This window comes from Hyla sarda, unplaced genomic scaffold, assembly GCF_029499605.1.
Source record: "Hyla sarda isolate aHylSar1 unplaced genomic scaffold, aHylSar1.hap1 scaffold_446, whole genome shotgun sequence".
NCBI classification, from domain to species: Eukaryota; Metazoa; Chordata; class Amphibia; order Anura; family Hylidae; genus Hyla; species Hyla sarda.
This window is the reverse complement of record NW_026610459.1, coordinates 1-20,157: the sequence shown is the minus strand read 5'-3', so window position 1 is coordinate 20,157 and position 20,157 is coordinate 1. Positions and strand designations below refer to the sequence as shown.

Here is a 20,157-nt window from a genome sequence, read left to right as displayed (position 1 = left end):
CATACACAACAAAGCTGGGTTGTTGTTGTTTACACTCTGCAAGGCCTGTGGAAGTGAGTGACATCATAGCACTGTAGTTCTGAGGGTTCTAGATGGATGCAACAATCTCCTGTTGCTTCTATGAAGGCCATAATAGACGACATCACCAAACAGCTCCATAGTCACATACACAGCAAAGGAGAGATGTTGTTTACACCTAGTGATGTCAGTGGTATTGAGTGACATCACAGCACAGTGCTAAGGCTCCTGGGCCTGGACACAGCAGCGGCTGCAATATCTCAACGGAGAATACGTTTATATATATGTGTGTGTGTGCGCGTATATATATATATATATATATATATATATATATATATATATATATATATTTCTCCGCCGAAATCACTTTTAAACCCATTTCCACCTTTTTTTCCCTTCTCTTCCTCTTACTTTTTTTTCACGTTTTTTTACGTTTTTCTCCTTTTCGCCTCTTTTCTGGGCGTATTATTCTTCTTTTTCTTCTTTTTTTTCGTCTAATGCATACCCCATCAGTGCAGCAATGCTTATTCAATACCGCCAGCAGATGGAGACACTGGGGGATAATTTTCTAAGGATTTATACTGATTTTTCCTGTCTGAATTTGTCGCACAGAAAGTTGCAGGCCAAATATGTGTGACATTTCTGCGACTTTAGCTTCTAGAGCATTTTTACAACATTATACATAGGTGCTGAATACATAAAAAGCGACTGTTCAGCGACAGACAAGTCGCATCGGCTGAAAGTAGGCCAGAATGTCAGTCCATGTTGGAGCAGGTTTAGATACAGTCTAAAGTATAGATCTCAAAGTCTGTGCACAGAATTTAGCAAGGGCCTCGCACCTTCTGATGCATCAGGTAGGTGCACAATAGCATAGCCTAACCCTCTGTACTTTGGTCTATATTGATGCGGGACATAGACAGCCAGCTGATGACCAATCCATTAGTGCAATGGATGGCTGGAAGCATTTGTCTTTGCCTTTGCAATACCACAGAAGCAATGCATGGTCAATGTACAGCAATGACACACCTGTGTGAACAGCCAGGAGACCCCCCCCCCCCCCCCCATGTTATGTTACATAGTTACATAGTTAGTACGGTCGAAAAAAGACATATGTCCATCAAGTTCAACCAGGGAATTAAGGGGTAGGGGTGTGGCGCGATATTGGGGAAGGGATGAGATTTTATATTTCTTCATAAGCATTAATCTTATTTTGTCAATTAGGAACATTCAGCACCCACCCGCTATCAAGGCAGCTGCCTATCATGTCATGCCCTACCTGCACAGGTGTGCTGGCTACTCAAATGATCCAATTAAGGAGGCCATTTAGTCAGCAGCAGCAGAAGTCCTGTGCCTGGACGCTCCAACAGCGGCCAGACACAAGCAGAAGCAGAAGCAGCAGAAGCAGCAGCAGCACCACCTTTTGTTTTTTGGCTGCAGCAGCAGCAAGGCCCACAGGGCTGGCTAGCTGGCTAGCCAGCAAGCAGGTAGCAATGAAAGTAGGAATCTTTCTTTTTAACCCTGTAAGGGGGTGGTGCACTGTACCCGAAGATACTGCCATATCGGGTCAATGCATAGGGCGACGGAAGCAAGCTTCGAAATCGGCCCCCGTTCTCAAAAATCCATTTAATATATGGTCCCCAGATAGGGGACGTATCAGATATTAAACTGATAAGAACAGATACTACACTTGATCTTAGCCAAAAGGCCGAGAAGCGATAACCGTGAAAGGGGCGGGCCCAACAAGGTGCCCTTCATGGGCACTATCACTGCTTGCTGTCAGGGAGGCTGCCAGACAATTTTCCATGCACACTCTGGGCTGGGGGGCAGTCAACCACCAGTACACACAGCAGAACCTAAACCCATACCATTATTGCTAAGCAGCAAGACAGGGGCCCATTGCACTCCCACGGGGCCTTTTTAAATGCAATCCATAACCCGGATTTGCCAGGAACCCTTCTTACTCCTCCTACTTGCATGTGACACTGGGCTTAGGATCTGCATAGGAAACACACACACAAGCACACACCTACCTTTGTTGCCTGCAGATGCCTCCTTGGCTGTCCCCAAACGGTATCAAACCAACACCCACGGGAAGCTGTAAGCATAGAGGACATGCCTGCACCCCATTGGACTTACCTGTGTGGGTTAAATCCGGGTTATTTGACAACCTATGGCGGTGATGGTTCTGCTCAGGCAGAGCAGTGCTGATGCTCCTCATAAAGCTGTCGCTGCTGTGAAGGTTCTAGGTGACATCACAAATCCCTATGGTTACATACACAACAAAGCTGGGTTGTTGTTTTTTACACTCTGCAAGGCCTGTGGAAGTGAGTGACATCATAGCACTGTAGTTCTGAGGGTTCTAGATGGATGCAACAATCTCCTGTTGCTTCTATGAAGGCCATAATAGACGACATCACCAAACAGCTCCATAGTCACATACACAGCAAAGGAGAGATGTTGTTTACACCTAGTGATGTCAGTGGTATTGAGTGACATCACAGCACAGTGCTAAGGCTCCTGGGCCTGGACACAGCAGCGGCTGCAATATCTCAACGGAGAATACGTTTATATATATGTGTGTGTGTGCGCGTATATATATATATATATATATATATATATATATATATATTTCTCCGCCGAAATCACTTTTAAACCCATTTCCACCTTTTTTTCCCTTCTCTTCCTCTTACTTTTTTTTCACGTTTTTTTACGTTTTTCTCCTTTTCGCCTCTTTTCTGGGCGTATTATTCTTCTTTTTCTTCTTTTTTTTTCGTCTAATGCATACCCCATCAGTGCAGCAATGCTTATTCAATACCGCCAGCAGATGGAGACACTGGGGGATAATTTTCTAAGGATTTATACTGATTTTTCCTGTCTGAATTTGTCGCACAGAAAGTTGCAGGCCAAATATGTGTGACATTTCTGCGACTTTAGCTTCTAGAGCATTTTTACAACATTATACATAGGTGCTGAATACATAAAAAGCGACTGTTCAGCGACAGACAAGTCGCATCGGCTGAAAGTAGGCCAGAATGTCAGTCCATGTTGGAGCAGGTTTAGATACAGTCTAAAGTATAGATCTCAAAGTCTGTGCACAGAATTTAGCAAGGGCCTCGCACCTTCTGATGCATCAGGTAGGTGCACAATAGCATAGCCTAACCCTCTGTACTTTGGTCTATATTGATGCGGGACATAGACAGCCAGCTGATGACCAATCCATTAGTGCAATGGATGGCTGGAAGCATTTGTCTTTGCCTTTGCAATACCACAGAAGCAATGCATGGTCAATGTACAGCAATGACACACCTGTGTGAACAGCCAGGAGACCCCCCCCCCCCCCCCCATGTTATGTTACATAGTTACATAGTTAGTACGGTCGAAAAAAGACATATGTCCATCAAGTTCAACCAGGGAATTAAGGGGTAGGGGTGTGGCGCGATATTGGGGAAGGGATGAGATTTTATATTTCTTCATAAGCATTAATCTTATTTTGTCAATTAGGAACATTCAGCACCCACCCGCTATCAAGGCAGCTGCCTATCATGTCATGCCCTACCTGCACAGGTGTGCTGGCTACTCAAATGATCCAATTAAGGAGGCCATTTAGTCAGCAGCAGCAGAAGTCCTGTGCCTGGACGCTCCAACAGCGGCCAGACACAAGCAGAAGCAGAAGCAGCAGAAGCAGCAGCAGCAGCACCACCTTTTGTTTTTTGGCTGCAGCAGCAGCAAGGCCCACAGGGCTGGCTAGCTGGCTAGCCAGCAAGCAGGTAGCAATGAAAGTAGGAATCTTTCTTTTTAACCCTGTAAGGGGGTGGTGCACTGTACCCGAAGATACTGCCATATCGGGTCAATGCATAGGGCGACGGAAGCAAGCTTCGAAATCGGCCCCCGTTCTCAAAAATCCATTTAATATATGGTCCCCAGATAGGGGACGTATCAGATATTAAACTGATAAGAACAGATACTACACTTGATCTTAGCCAAAAGGCCGAGAAGCGATAACCGTGAAAGGGGCGGGCCCAACAAGGTGCCCTTCATGGGCACTATCACTGCTTGCTGTCAGGGAGGCTGCCAGACAATTTTCCATGCACACTCTGGGCTGGGGGGCAGTCAACCACCAGTACACACAGCAGAACCTAAACCCATACCATTATTGCTAAGCAGCAAGACAGGGGCCCATTGCACTCCCACGGGGCCTTTTTAAATGCAATCCATAACCCGGATTTGCCAGGAACCCTTCTTACTCCTCCTACTTGCATGTGACACTGGGCTTAGGATCTGCATAGGAAACACACACACAAGCACACACCTACCTTTGTTGCCTGCAGATGCCTCCTTGGCTGTCCCCAAACGGTATCAAACCAACACCCACGGGAAGCTGTAAGCATAGAGGACATGCCTGCACCCCATTGGACTTACCTGTGTGGGTTAAATCCGGGTTATTTGACAACCTATGGCGGTGATGGTTCTGCTCAGGCAGAGCAGTGCTGATGCTCCTCATAAAGCTGTCGCTGCTGTGAAGGTTCTAGGTGACATCACAAATCCCTATGGTTACATACACAACAAAGCTGGGTTGTTGTTGTTTACACTCTGCAAGGCCTGTGGAAGTGAGTGACATCATAGCACTGTAGTTCTGAGGGTTCTAGATGGATGCAACAATCTCCTGTTGCTTCTATGAAGGCCATAATAGACGACATCACCAAACAGCTCCATAGTCACATACACAGCAAAGGAGAGATGTTGTTTACACCTAGTGATGTCAGTGGTATTGAGTGACATCACAGCACAGTGCTAAGGCTCCTGGGCCTGGACACAGCAGCGGCTGCAATATCTCAACGGAGAATACGTTTATATATATGTGTGTGTGTGCGCGTATATATATATATATATATATATATATATATATATATATATTTCTCCGCCGAAATCACTTTTAAACCCATTTCCACCTTTTTTTCCCTTCTCTTCCTCTTACTTTTTTTTCACGTTTTTTTACGTTTTTCTCCTTTTCGCCTCTTTTCTGGGCGTATTATTCTTCTTTTTCTTCTTTTTTTTCGTCTAATGCATACCCCATCAGTGCAGCAATGCTTATTCAATACCGCCAGCAGATGGAGACACTGGGGGATAATTTTCTAAGGATTTATACTGATTTTTCCTGTCTGAATTTGTCGCACAGAAAGTTGCAGGCCAAATATGTGTGACATTTCTGCGACTTTAGCTTCTAGAGCATTTTTACAACATTATACATAGGTGCTGAATACATAAAAAGCGACTGTTCAGCGACAGACAAGTCGCATCGGCTGAAAGTAGGCCAGAATGTCAGTCCATGTTGGAGCAGGTTTAGATACAGTCTAAAGTATAGATCTCAAAGTCTGTGCACAGAATTTAGCAAGGGCCTCGCACCTTCTGATGCATCAGGTAGGTGCACAATAGCATAGCCTAACCCTCTGTACTTTGGTCTATATTGATGCGGGACATAGACAGCCAGCTGATGACCAATCCATTAGTGCAATGGATGGCTGGAAGCATTTGTCTTTGCCTTTGCAATACCACAGAAGCAATGCATGGTCAATGTACAGCAATGACACACCTGTGTGAACAGCCAGGAGACCCCCCCCCCCCCCCCATGTTATGTTACATAGTTACATAGTTAGTACGGTCGAAAAAAGACATATGTCCATCAAGTTCAACCAGGGAATTAAGGGGTAGGGGTGTGGCGCGATATTGGGGAAGGGATGAGATTTTATATTTCTTCATAAGCATTAATCTTATTTTGTCAATTAGGAACATTCAGCACCCACCCGCTATCAAGGCAGCTGCCTATCATGTCATGCCCTACCTGCACAGGTGTGCTGGCTACTCAAATGATCCAATTAAGGAGGCCATTTAGTCAGCAGCAGCAGAAGTCCTGTGCCTGGATGCTCCAACAGCGGCCAGACACAAGCAGAAGCAGAAGCAGCAGAAGCAGCAGCAGCACCACCTTTTGTTTTTTGGCTGCAGCAGCAGCAAGGCCCACAGGGCTGGCTAGCTGGCTAGCCAGCAAGCAGGTAGCAATGAAAGTAGGAATCTTTCTTTTTAACCCTGTAAGGGGGTGGTGCACTGTACCCGAAGATACTGCCATATCGGGTCAATGCATAGGGCGACGGAAGCAAGCTTCGAAATCGGCCCCCGTTCTCAAAAATCCATTTAATATATGGTCCCCAGATAGGGGACGTATCAGATATTAAACTGATAAGAACAGATACTACACTTGATCTTAGCCAAAAGGCCGAGAAGCGATAACCGTGAAAGGGGCGGGCCCAACAAGGTGCCCTTCATGGGCACTATCACTGCTTGCTGTCAGGGAGGCTGCCAGACAATTTTCCATGCACACTCTGGGCTGGGGGGCAGTCAACCACCAGTACACACAGCAGAACCTAAACCCATACCATTATTGCTAAGCAGCAAGACAGGGGCCCATTGCACTCCCACGGGGCCTTTTTAAATGCAATCCATAACCCGGATTTGCCAGGAACCCTTCTTACTCCTCCTACTTGCATGTGACACTGGGCTTAGGATCTGCATAGGAAACACACACACAAGCACACACCTACCTTTGTTGCCTGCAGATGCCTCCTTGGCTGTCCCCAAACGGTATCAAACCAACACCCACGGGAAGCTGTAAGCATAGAGGACATGCCTGCACCCCATTGGACTTACCTGTGTGGGTTAAATCCGGGTTATTTGACAACCTATGGCGGTGATGGTTCTGCTCAGGCAGAGCAGTGCTGATGCTCCTCATAAAGCTGTCGCTGCTGTGAAGGTTCTAGGTGACATCACAAATCCCTATGGTTACATACACAACAAAGCTGGGTTGTTGTTGTTTACACTCTGCAAGGCCTGTGGAAGTGAGTGACATCATAGCACTGTAGTTCTGAGGGTTCTAGATGGATGCAACAATCTCCTGTTGCTTCTATGAAGGCCATAATAGACGACATCACCAAACAGCTCCATAGTCACATACACAGCAAAGGAGAGATGTTGTTTACACCTAGTGATGTCAGTGGTATTGAGTGACATCACAGCACAGTGCTAAGGCTCCTGGGCCTGGACACAGCAGCGGCTGCAATATCTCAACGGAGAATACGTTTATATATATGTGTGTGTGTGCGCGTATATATATATATATATATATATATATATATATATATATATATTTCTCCGCCGAAATCACTTTTAAACCCATTTCCACCTTTTTTTCCCTTCTCTTCCTCTTACTTTTTTTTCACGTTTTTTTTACGTTTTTCTCCTTTTCGCCTCTTTTCTGGGCGTATTATTCTTCTTTTTCTTCTTTTTTTTCGTCTAATGCATACCCCATCAGTGCAGCAATGCTTATTCAATACCGCCAGCAGATGGAGACACTGGGGGATAATTTTCTAAGGATTTATACTGATTTTTCCTGTCTGAATTTGTCGCACAGAAAGTTGCAGGCCAAATATGTGTGACATTTCTGCGACTTTAGCTTCTAGAGCATTTTTACAACATTATACATAGGTGCTGAATACATAAAAAGCGACTGTTCAGCGACAGACAAGTCGCATCGGCTGAAAGTAGGCCAGAATGTCAGTCCATGTTGGAGCAGGTTTAGATACAGTCTAAAGTATAGATCTCAAAGTCTGTGCACAGAATTTAGCAAGGGCCTCGCACCTTCTGATGCATCAGGTAGGTGCACAATAGCATAGCCTAACCCTCTGTACTTTGGTCTATATTGATGCGGGACATAGACAGCCAGCTGATGACCAATCCATTAGTGCAATGGATGGCTGGAAGCATTTGTCTTTGCCTTTGCAATACCACAGAAGCAATGCATGGTCAATGTACAGCAATGACACACCTGTGTGAACAGCCAGGAGACCCCCCCCCCCCCCCCATGTTATGTTACATAGTTACATAGTTAGTACGGTCGAAAAAAGACATATGTCCATCAAGTTCAACCAGGGAATTAAGGGGTAGGGGTGTGGCGCGATATTGGGGAAGGGATGAGATTTTATATTTCTTCATAAGCATTAATCTTATTTTGTCAATTAGGAACATTCAGCACCCACCCGCTATCAAGGCAGCTGCCTATCATGTCATGCCCTACCTGCACAGGTGTGCTGGCTACTCAAATGATCCAATTAAGGAGGCCATTTAGTCAGCAGCAGCAGAAGTCCTGTGCCTGGATGCTCCAACAGCGGCCAGACACAAGCAGAAGCAGAAGCAGCAGAAGCAGCAGCAGCACCACCTTTTGTTTTTTGGCTGCAGCAGCAGCAAGGCCCACAGGGCTGGCTAGCTGGCTAGCCAGCAAGCAGGTAGCAATGAAAGTAGGAATCTTTCTTTTTAACCCTGGTAAGGGGGTGGTGCACTGTACCCGAAGATACTGCCATATCGGGTCAATGCATAGGGCGACGGAAGCAAGCTTCGAAATCGGCCCCCGTTCTCAAAAATCCATTTAATATATGGTCCCCAGATAGGGGACGTATCAGATATTAAACTGATAAGAACAGATACTACACTTGATCTTAGCCAAAAGGCCGAGAAGCGATAACCGTGAAAGGGGCGGGCCCAACAAGGTGCCCTTCATGGGCACTATCACTGCTTGCTGTCAGGGAGGCTGCCAGACAATTTTCCATGCACACTCTGGGCTGGGGGGCAGTCAACCACCAGTACACACAGCAGAACCTAAACCCATACCATTATTGCTAAGCAGCAAGACAGGGGCCCATTGCACTCCCACGGGGCCTTTTTAAATGCAATCCATAACCCGGATTTGCCAGGAACCCTTCTTACTCCTCCTACTTGCATGTGACACTGGGCTTAGGATCTGCATAGGAAACACACACACAAGCACACACCTACCTTTGTTGCCTGCAGATGCCTCCTTGGCTGTCCCCAAACGGTATCAAACCAACACCCACGGGAAGCTGTAAGCATAGAGGACATGCCTGCACCCCATTGGACTTACCTGTGTGGGTTAAATCCGGGTTATTTGACAACCTATGGCGGTGATGGTTCTGCTCAGGCAGAGCAGTGCTGATGCTCCTCATAAAGCTGTCGCTGCTGTGAAGGTTCTAGGTGACATCACAAATCCCTATGGTTACATACACAACAAAGCTGGGTTGTTGTTGTTTACACTCTGCAAGGCCTGTGGAAGTGAGTGACATCATAGCACTGTAGTTCTGAGGGTTCTAGATGGATGCAACAATCTCCTGTTGCTTCTATGAAGGCCATAATAGACGACATCACCAAACAGCTCCATAGTCACATACACAGCAAAGGAGAGATGTTGTTTACACCTAGTGATGTCAGTGGTATTGAGTGACATCACAGCACAGTGCTAAGGCTCCTGGGCCTGGACACAGCAGCGGCTGCAATATCTCAACGGAGAATACGTTTATATATATGTGTGTGTGTGCGCGTATATATATATATATATATATATATATATATATATATATATATATTTCTCCGCCGAAATCACTTTTAAACCCATTTCCACCTTTTTTTCCCTTCTCTTCCTCTTACTTTTTTTTCACGTTTTTTTACGTTTTTCTCCTTTTCGCCTCTTTTCTGGGCGTATTATTCTTCTTTTTCTTCTTTTTTTTCGTCTAATGCATACCCCATCAGTGCAGCAATGCTTATTCAATACCGCCAGCAGATGGAGACACTGGGGGATAATTTTCTAAGGATTTATACTGATTTTTCCTGTCTGAATTTGTCGCACAGAAAGTTGCAGGCCAAATATGTGTGACATTTCTGCGACTTTAGCTTCTAGAGCATTTTTACAACATTATACATAGGTGCTGAATACATAAAAAGCGACTGTTCAGCGACAGACAAGTCGCATCGGCTGAAAGTAGGCCAGAATGTCAGTCCATGTTGGAGCAGGTTTAGATACAGTCTAAAGTATAGATCTCAAAGTCTGTGCACAGAATTTAGCAAGGGCCTCGCACCTTCTGATGCATCAGGTAGGTGCACAATAGCATAGCCTAACCCTCTGTACTTTGGTCTATATTGATGCGGGACATAGACAGCCAGCTGATGACCAATCCATTAGTGCAATGGATGGCTGGAAGCATTTGTCTTTGCCTTTGCAATACCACAGAAGCAATGCATGGTCAATGTACAGCAATGACACACCTGTGTGAACAGCCAGGAGACCCCCCCCCCCCATGTTATGTTACATAGTTACATAGTTAGTACGGTCGAAAAAAGACATATGTCCATCAAGTTCAACCAGGGAATTAAGGGGTAGGGGTGTGGCGCGATATTGGGGAAGGGATGAGATTTTATATTTCTTCATAAGCATTAATCTTATTTTGTCAATTAGGAACATTCAGCACCCACCCGCTATCAAGGCAGCTGCCTATCATGTCATGCCCTACCTGCACAGGTGTGCTGGCTACTCAAATGATCCAATTAAGGAGGCCATTTAGTCAGCAGCAGCAGAAGTCCTGTGCCTGGACGCTCCAACAGCGGCCAGACACAAGCAGAAGCAGAAGCAGCAGAAGCAGCAGCAGCACCACCTTTTGTTTTTTGGCTGCAGCAGCAGCAAGGCCCACAGGGCTGGCTAGCTGGCTAGCCAGCAAGCAGGTAGCAATGAAAGTAGGAATCTTTCTTTTTAACCCTGTAAGGGGGTGGTGCACTGTACCCGAAGATACTGCCATATCGGGTCAATGCATAGGGCGACGGAAGCAAGCTTCGAAATCGGCCCCCGTTCTCAAAAATCCATTTAATATATGGTCCCCAGATAGGGGACGTATCAGATATTAAACTGATAAGAACAGATACTACACTTGATCTTAGCCAAAAGGCCGAGAAGCGATAACCGTGAAAGGGGCGGGCCCAACAAGGTGCCCTTCATGGGCACTATCACTGCTTGCTGTCAGGGAGGCTGCCAGACAATTTTCCATGCACACTCTGGGCTGGGGGGCAGTCAACCACCAGTACACACAGCAGAACCTAAACCCATACCATTATTGCTAAGCAGCAAGACAGGGGCCCATTGCACTCCCACGGGGCCTTTTTAAATGCAATCCATAACCCGGATTTGCCAGGAACCCTTCTTACTCCTCCTACTTGCATGTGACACTGGGCTTAGGATCTGCATAGGAAACACACACACAAGCACACCACACACAAGCACACACCTACCTTTGTTGCCTGCAGATGCCTCCTTGGCTGTCCCCAAACGGTATCAAACCAACACCCACGGAAGCTGTAAGCATAGAGGACATGCCTGCACCCCATTGGACTTACCTGTGTGGGGTTAAATCCGGGTTATTTGACAACCTATGGCGGTGATGGTTCTGCTCAGGCAGAGCAGTGCTGATGCTCCTCATAAAGCTGTCGCTGCTGTGAAGGTTCTAGGTGACATCACAAATCCCTATGGTTACATACACAAACAAAGCTGGGTTGTTGTTGTTTACACTCTGCAAGGCCTGTGGAAGTGAGTGACATCATAGCACTGTAGTTCTGAGGGTTCTAGATGGATGCAACAATCTCCTGTTGCTTCTATGAAGGCCATAATAGACGACATCACCAAACAGCTCCATAGTCACATACACAGCAAAGGAGAGATGTTGTTTACACCTAGTGATGTCAGTGGTATTGAGTGACATCACAGCACAGTGCTAAGGCTCCTGGGCCTGGACACAGCAGCGGCTGCAATATCTCAACGGAGAATACGTTTATATATATGTGTGTGTGTGCGCGTATATATATATATATATATATATATATATATATATATATATTTCTCCACCGAAATCACTTTTAAACCCATTTCCACCTTTTTTTCCCCTTCTCTTCCTCTTACTTTTTTTTCACGTTTTTTACGTTTTTCTCCTTTTCGCCTCTTTTCTGGGCGTATTATTCTTCTTTTTCTTCTTTTTTTTCGTCTAATGCATATCCCATCAGTGCAGCAATGCTTATTCAATACCGCCAGCAGATGGAGACACTGGGGGATAATTTCTAAGGATTTATACTGATTTTTCCTGTCTGAATTTGTCGCACAGAAAGTTGCAGGCCAATATGTGTGACATTTCTGCGACTTTAGCTTCTAGAGCATTTTTACAACATTATACATAGGTGCTGAATACATAAAAAGCGACTGTTCAGCGACAGACAAGTCGCATCGGCTGAAAGTAGGCCAGAATGTCAGTCCATGTTGGAGCAGGTTTAGATACAGTCTAAAGTATAGATCTCAAAGTCTGTGCACAGAATTTAGCAAGGGGCCTCGCACCTTCTGATGCATCAGGTAGGTGCACAATAGCATAGCCTAACCCTCTGTACTTTGGTCTATATTTGATGCGGGACATAGACAGCCAGCTGATGACCAATCCATTAGTGCAATGGATGGCTGGAAGCATTTGTCTTTGCCTTTGCAATACCACAGAAGCAATGCATGGTCAATGTACAGCAATGACACACCTGTGTGACAGCCAGGAGACCCCCCCCCCCCCCATGTTATGTTACATAGTTACATAGTTAGTACGGTCGAAAAAAGACATATGTCCATCAAGTTCAACCAGGGAATTAAGGGGTAGGGGTGTGGCGCGATATTGGGGAAGGGATGAGATTTTATATTCTTCATAAGCATTAATCTTATTTTGTCAATTAGGAACATTCAGCACCCACCCGCTATCAAGGCAGCTGCCTATCATGTCATGCCCTACCTGCACAGGTGTGCTGGCTACTCAAATGATCCAATTAAGGAGGCCATTTAGTCAGCAGCAGCAGAAGTCCTGTGCCTGGACGCTCCAACAGCGGCCAGACACAAGCAGAAGCAGAAGCAGCAGAAGCAGCAGCAGCACCACCTTTTGTTTTTTGGCTGCAGCAGCAGCAAGGCCCACAGGGCTGGCTAGCTGGCTAGCCAGCAAGCAGGTAGCAATGAAAGTAGAATCTTTCTTTTTAACCCTGTAAGGGGGTGGTGCACTGTACCCGAAGATACTGCCATATCGGGTCAATGCATAGGGCGACGGAAGCAAGCTTCGAAATCGGCCCCCGTTCTCAAAAATCCATTAATATATGGTCCCCAGATAGGGGACGTATCAGATATTAAACTGATAAGAACAGATACTACACTTGATCTTAGCCAAAAGGCCGAGAAGCGATAACCGTGAAAGGGGCGGGCCCAACAAGGTGCCCTTCATGGGCACTATCACTGCTTGCTGTCAGGAGGCTGCCAGACAATTTTCCATGCACACTCTGGGCTGGGGGGCAGTCAACCACCAGTACACACAGCAGAACCTAAACCCATACCATTATTGCTAAGCAGCAAGACAGGGGCCCATTGCACTCCCACGGGGCCTTTTTAAATGCAATCCATAACCCGGATTTGCCAGGAACCCTTCTTACTCCTCCTACTTGCATGTGACACTGGGCTTAGGATCTGCATAGGAAACACACACACAAGCACACACCTACCTTTGTTGCCTGCAGATGCCTCCTTGGCTGTCCCCAAACGGTATCAAACCAACACCCACGGGAAGCTGTAAGCATAGAGGACATGCCTGCACCCCATTGGACTTACCTGTGTGGGTTAAATCCGGGTTATTTGACAACCTATGGCGGTGATGGTTCTGCTCAGGCAGAGCAGTGCTGATGCTACTCATAAAGCTGTCGCTGCTGTGAAGGTTCTAGGTGACATCACAAATCCCTATGGTTACATACACAACAAAGCTGGGTTGTTGTTGTTTACACTCTGCAAGGCCTGTGGAAGTGAGTGACATCATAGCACTGTAGTTCTGAGGGTTCTAGATGGATGCAACAATCTCCTGTTTCTTCTATGAAGGCCATAATAGACGACATCACCAAACAGCTCCATAGTCACATACACAGCAAAGGAGAGATGTTGTTTACACCTAGTGATGTCAGTGGTATTGAGTGACATCACAGCACAGTGCTAAGGCTCCTGGGCCTGGACACAGCAGCGGCTGCAATATCTCAACGGAGAATACGTTTATATATATGTGTGTGTGTGCGCGTATATATATATATCTATATATATATATATATATATATTTCTCCGCCGAAATCACTTTTAAACCCATTTCCACCTTTTTTTCCCTTTTCTTCCTCTTACTTTTTTTTCACGTTTTTTTACGTTTTTCTCCTTTTCGCCTCTTTTCTGGGCGTATTATTCTTCTTTTTCTTCTTTTTTTCGTCTAAGGCATACCCCATCAGTGCAGCAATGCTTATTCAATACCGCCAGCAGATGGAGACACTGGGGGATAATTTTCTAAGGATTTATACTGATTTTTCCTGTCTGAATTTGTCGCACAGAAAGTTGCAGGCCAAATATGTGTGACATTTCTGCGACTTTAGCTTCTAGAGCATTTTTACAACATATACATAGGTGCTGAATACATAAAACGACTGTTCAGCGACAGACAAGTCGCATCGGCTGAAAGTAGGCCAGAATGTCAGTCCATGTTGAGCAGGTTTAGATACAGTCTAAAGTATAGATCTCAAAGTCTGTGCACAGAATTTAGCAAGGGCCCTCGCACCTTCTGATGCATCAGGTAGGTGCACAATAGCATAGCCTAACCCTCTGTACTTTGGTCTATATTGATGCGGGACATAGACAGCCAGCTGATGACCAATCCATTAGTGCAATGGATGGCTGGAAGCATTTGTCTTTGCCTTTGCAATACCACAGAAGCAATGCATGGTCAATGTACAGCAATGACACACCTGTGTGAACAGCCAGGAGACCCCCCCCCCCCCATGTTATGTTACATAGTTACATAGTTAGTACGGTCGAAAAAGACATATGTCCATCAAGTTCAACCAGGGAATTAAGGGGTAGGGTGTGTGGCGCGATATTGGGGAAGGGATGAGATTTTATATTTCTTCATAAGCATTAATCTTATTTTGTCAATTAGGAACATTCAGCACCCACCCGCTATCAAGCAGCTGCCTATCATGTCATGCCCTACCTGCACAGGTGTGCTTGGCTACTCAAATGATCCAATTAAGGAGGCCATTTAGTCAGCAGCAGCAGAAGTCCTGTGCCTGGACGCTCCAACAGCGGCAGACACAAGCAAAAGCAGAAGCAGCAGAAGCAGCAGCAGCACACCTTTTGTTTTTTGGCTGCAGCAGCAGCAAGGCCCACAGGGCTGGCTAGCTGGCTAGCCAGCAAGCAGGTAGCAATGAAAGTAGGAATCTTTCTTTTAACCCTGTAAGGGGGTGGTGCACTGTACCCGAAGATACTGCCATATCGGGTCAATGCATAGGGCGACGGAAGCAAGCTTCGAAATCGGCCCCCGTTCTCAAAAATCCATTTAATAATGGTCCCCAGATAGGGGACGTATCAGATATTAAACTGATAAGAACAGATCCTACACTTTATCTTAGCCAAAAGGCCGAGAAGCGATAACCGTGAAAGGGGCGGGCCAACAAGGTGCCCTTCATGGGCACTATCACTGCTTGCTGTCAGGAGGCTGCCAGACAATTTTCATGCACACTCTGGGCTGGGGGGCAGTCAACCACCAGTACACACAGCAGAACCTAAACCCATACCATTATTGCTAATCAGCAAGACAGGGGCCCATTGCACTCCCACGGGGCCTTTTTAAATGCAATCCATAACCCGGATTTGCCAGGAACCCTTCTTACTCCTCCTACTTGCATGTGACACTGGGCTTAGGATCTGCATAGGAAACACACACACAAGCACACACCTACCTTTGTTGCCTGCAGATGCCTCCTTGGCTGTCCCCAAACGGTATCAAACCAACCCCACGGGAAGCTGTAAGCAGTGGGCGTTGCGACCCGGGTGCGGGGGGTGCGGAGCGCACCGGGTGACACCAGCCTGGAGGGGTGACACCACGGCCGGCAGCACCCCCCGCATCTGCACACCGTCACTCAACTCAGCCGGTATTTGCAGCATCCCCAGACAGAAGAGGCTTCTTTCCTGACCTGCCGGCTGTCGCACTCCAGTTTCAGCCCCCGACACAATCCTATCCCACAGCCCCAGGAAGCTGCCTCTTTAAGACGTGCAATGCTTTCTGGAACAGAAAGTGCCCTGCGCACGTCTGCTCCCTCCCCCGACGTGTCCCTGCCTCATGTGCTCCGCGTCTTCTGAGGATTCATGGGGGATAAATTCCTCCCGACCCCCGGACATTGCTGGACCTGGAGCCGCCCGGGGAGAGGAGAAAGTGAAGACAAGAGGCTGGTGAGACCTCTCTGCAAAACTGTGTATTTAATGCAGTGTTTGCCAACCAGGGTGCCTCCAGCTGTTGCAAAACTATTACTCCCAGCATGCCCAGACAGCCTTCGGCTGTCAGGGCATGCTGGAGTTGTAGTTTTGCAACAGCTGGAAGCACCCTGGTTGGCAAACACTGATTTAATGTTTTAATGTAACAGGGAGAAAGGGGGTGCTGAGAGGCTCTGGGGGGTGCCATTGCAGGAGGATGATCTCCTTATGTATGATGGGGGTGCTACTGATGAATGATGGGGGTGCTGCACCCCCATTATCCATCAGCAGGATCATCCTCCTGTGAGTAGCACCCCCATCATCCATCAGCAGGATCATCCTCCTGTGAGTAGCACCCCCATCATCCATCAGCAGGATCATCCTCCTGGATGATGATGGGGGGGGGGTGCCTCTGGCAGGAGGATGATCCTCCTATGTATATTGAGGGTGCTACTGATGAATTATGGGGGTGCTGCACCCCCATCATCCATCAGCAGATCATCCTCCCGGGATGATGGGGGTGCTACTGGCAGGAGATGCTCCTGCAGATGCACCCCATCATCCTGGCCGTAGCACCCTCATAATCCATTGGGAGGATCATCCTTCTGCCAGTAGCACCCCCACCATCCTGGATGATGGGGGTTCCACTGACAGGAGGATGATCCTCCTTATGTATGATGAGGGTGCATAAGGAAAAGACTATAGAGATGTCACCTGTAGTCACTGATATTATTGTGTATTTTCCTCATTATGTCCATCAGAGCTGTAGTCACTTGTAAGTTCTAACTACAACTCCCAGCCAGGGCCGGTGCAAGGATTTCTGCCTACACAAGCGAAGCTCCATTTCAGGAATCTCGGTGGGCCGCAGCAATAAAACCCAGAGAGGGTGGAGTGGTGGCAGTGACCTCTGCTGTGCGGCGGCGGGGCGCACAGTGTGGGGTCTTAGTATAAAAAAAAGTCTTCATTTTTCCGCCCCCATCAGCTGCGAGTCCATGCGCCCTCAAGCGGACGCATGGTTTGCCTTATGACAGCACCGGGCCTGCACCCAGCATAACCTCACCACTGCTTAGGTCATACTGGAGCTGTAGTTTTAATTGGTGAAACCTTTTTTAGCACTTTCCCATTCTTTGGCAATTGGTATATTTGATTATTATACTGGAATTTTTCACACTGCTCTACATCAGTGGCGCCTGTCACAACAGGCTAAAAACTTACTGGGGGGGGGGGGGGGTAGGTATGGGGGTGACCCCATTTTATATCGCACCGGGTGACACCAACCTTAGCAACGCCACTGGCTGTAAGCATAGAGGACATGCCTTGCACCCCATTGGACTTACCTGTGTGGGTTAAATCCGGGTTATTTGACAACCTATGGCGGTGATGGTTCTGCTCAGGCAGAGCAGTGCTGATGCTCCTCATAAAGCTGTCGCTGCTGTGAAGGTTCTAGGTGACATCACAAATCCCTATGGTTACATACACAACAAAGCTGGGTTGTTGTTGTTACACTCTGCAAGGCCTGTGGAAGTGAGTGACATCATAGCACTGTAGTTCTGAGGGTTCTAGATGGATGCAACAATCTCCTGTTGCTTCTATGAAGGCCATAATAGACGACATCACAAACAGCTCCATAGTCACATACACAGCAAAGGAGAGATGTTGTTTACACCTAGTGATGTCAGTGGTAATTGAGTGACATCACAGCACAGTGCTAAGGCTCCTGGGCCTGGGACACAGCAGCGGCTGCAATATCTCAACGGAGAATACGTTTATATATATGTGTGTGTGTGCGCGTATATATATATATATATATATATATATATATATATATATATATATATTTCTCCGCCGAAATCACTTTTAAACCCATTTCCACCTTTTTTTCCCTTCTCTTCCTCTTACTTTTTTTTCACGTTTTTTTACGTTTTTCTCCTTTTCGCCTCTTTTCTGGGCGTCTTATTCTTCATTTTCTTCTTTTTTTTCGTCTAATGCATACCCCATCAGTGCAGCAATGCTTATTCAATACCGCCAGCAGATGGAGACACTGGGGATAATTTTCTAAGGATTTATACTGATTTTTCCTGTCTGAATTTGTCGCACAGAAAGTTGCAGGCCAAATATGTGTGACATTTCTGCGACTTTAGCTTCTAGAGCATTTTTACAACATTATACATAGGTGCTGAATACATAAAAAGCGACTGTTCAGCGACAGACAAGTCGCATCGGCTGAAAGTAGGCCAGAATGTCAGTCCATGTTGGAGCAGGTTTAGATACAGTCTAAAGTATAGATCTCAAAGTCTGTGCACAGAATTTAGCAAGGGCCTCGCACCTTCTGATGCATCAGGTAGGTGCACAATAGCATAGCCTAACCCTCTGTACTTGGTCTATATTGATGCGGGACATAGACAGCCAGCTGATGACCAATCCATTAGTGCAATGGATGGCTGGAAGCATTTGTCTTTGCTTTGCAATACCACAGAAGCAATGCATGGTCCAATGTACAGCAATGACACACCTGTGTGAACAGCCAGGAGACCCCCCCCCCCCCCCCCCCATGTTATGTTACATAGTTACCTAGTTAGTACGGTCGAAAAAGACATATGTCCATCAAGTTCAACCAGGGAATTAAGGGGTAGGGGTGTGGCGCGATATTGGGTAAGGGATGAGATTTTATATTTCTTCATAAGCATTAATCTTATTTTGTCAATTAGGAACATTCAGCACCCACCCGCTATCAAGGCAGCTGCCTATCATGTCATGCCCCTACCTGCACAGGTGTGCTGGCTACTCAAATGATCCAATTAAGGAGGCCATTTAGTCAGCAGCAGCAGAAGTCCTGTGCCTGGACGCTCCTACAGCGGCCAGACACAAGCAGAAGCAGAAGCAGCAGAAGCAGCAGCAGCACCACCTTTTGTTTTTGGCTGCAGCAGCAGCAAGGCCCACAGGGCTGGCTAGCTGGCTAGCCAGCAAGCAGGTAGCAATGAAAGTAGGAATCTTTCTTTTTAACCCTGTTAAGGGGGTGGTGCACTGTACCCGAAGATACTGCCATATCGGGTCAATGCATAGGGCGACGGAAGCAAGCTTCGAAATCGGCCCCCGTTCTCAAAAATCCATTTAATATATGGCCCCAGATAGGGACGTATCAGATATTAAACTGATAAGAACAGATACTACACTTGATCTTAGCCAAAAGGCGAGAAGCGATAACCGTGAAAGGGGCGGGCCCAACAAGGTGCCCTTTATGGGCACTATCACTGCTTGCTGTCAGGGAGGCTGCCAGACAATTTTCCATGCACACTCTGGGCTGGGGGGCAGTCAACCACCAGTACACACAGCAGAACCTAAACCCATACCATTAATTGCTAAGCAGCAAGACAGGGGCCCATTGCACTCCCACGGGGCCCTTTTTAAATGCAATCCATAACCCGGATTTGCCAGGAACCCTTCTTACTCCTCCTACTTGCATGTGACACTGGGCTTAGGATCTGCATAGGAAACACACACACAAGCACACACCTACCTTTGTTGCCTGCAGATGCCTCCTTGGCTGTCCCCAACGGTATCAACCAACACCCACGGGAAGCTGTAAGCATAGAGGACATGCCTGCACCCCATTGGACTTACCTGTGTGGGTTAAATCCGGGTTATTTGACAACCTATGGCGGTGATGGTTCTGCTCAGCAGAGCAGTGCTGATGCTCCTCATAAAGCTGTCGCTGCTGTGAAGGTTCTAGGTGACATCACAAATCCCTATGGTTACATACACAACAAAGCTGGGTTGTTGTTGTTTACACTCTGCAAGGCCTGTGGAAGTGAGTGACATCATAGCACTGTAGTTCTGAGGGTTCTAGATGGATGCAACAATCTCCTGTTGCTTCTATGAAGGCATAATAGACGACATCACCAAACAGCTCCATAGTCACA

The 20,157-nt window shown here is 46.8% G+C and overlaps 8 non-coding genes across 8 annotated transcripts; all 8 read right to left on the bottom strand.

The window, feature by feature from the left end:
* Positions 1–1,544: 1,544 nt before the first annotated feature.
* On the bottom strand, positions 1,545–1,735 carry LOC130334913 (U2 spliceosomal RNA). Its single transcript, XR_008876635.1, has one exon. It is a non-coding gene; the product is annotated as a U2 spliceosomal RNA (small nuclear RNA).
* Positions 1,736–3,827: 2,092 nt separating this feature from the next.
* LOC130334901 (U2 spliceosomal RNA) lies at positions 3,828–4,018 on the bottom strand. Its single transcript, XR_008876624.1, has one exon. It is a non-coding gene; the product is annotated as a U2 spliceosomal RNA (small nuclear RNA).
* Positions 4,019–6,107: 2,089 nt separating this feature from the next.
* Positions 6,108–6,298, bottom strand: LOC130335005 (U2 spliceosomal RNA). Its single transcript, XR_008876717.1, has one exon. It is a non-coding gene; the product is annotated as a U2 spliceosomal RNA (small nuclear RNA).
* A 2,093-nt stretch (positions 6,299–8,391) lies between these two features.
* LOC130334993 (U2 spliceosomal RNA) lies at positions 8,392–8,582 on the bottom strand. The gene has a single exon (XR_008876706.1). It is a non-coding gene; the product is annotated as a U2 spliceosomal RNA (small nuclear RNA).
* Positions 8,583–10,671: 2,089 nt separating this feature from the next.
* On the bottom strand, positions 10,672–10,862 carry LOC130334980 (U2 spliceosomal RNA). Its single transcript, XR_008876694.1, has one exon. It is a non-coding gene; the product is annotated as a U2 spliceosomal RNA (small nuclear RNA).
* Positions 10,863–12,962: 2,100 nt separating this feature from the next.
* Positions 12,963–13,152, bottom strand: LOC130334953 (U2 spliceosomal RNA). Its single transcript, XR_008876672.1, has one exon. It is a non-coding gene; the product is annotated as a U2 spliceosomal RNA (small nuclear RNA).
* A 2,074-nt stretch (positions 13,153–15,226) lies between these two features.
* LOC130334954 (U2 spliceosomal RNA) lies at positions 15,227–15,416 on the bottom strand. Its single transcript, XR_008876673.1, has one exon. It is a non-coding gene; the product is annotated as a U2 spliceosomal RNA (small nuclear RNA).
* Positions 15,417–19,251: 3,835 nt separating this feature from the next.
* LOC130334955 (U2 spliceosomal RNA) lies at positions 19,252–19,439 on the bottom strand. The gene has a single exon (XR_008876674.1). It is a non-coding gene; the product is annotated as a U2 spliceosomal RNA (small nuclear RNA).
* Between the last annotated feature and the right edge of the window lie 718 nt (positions 19,440–20,157).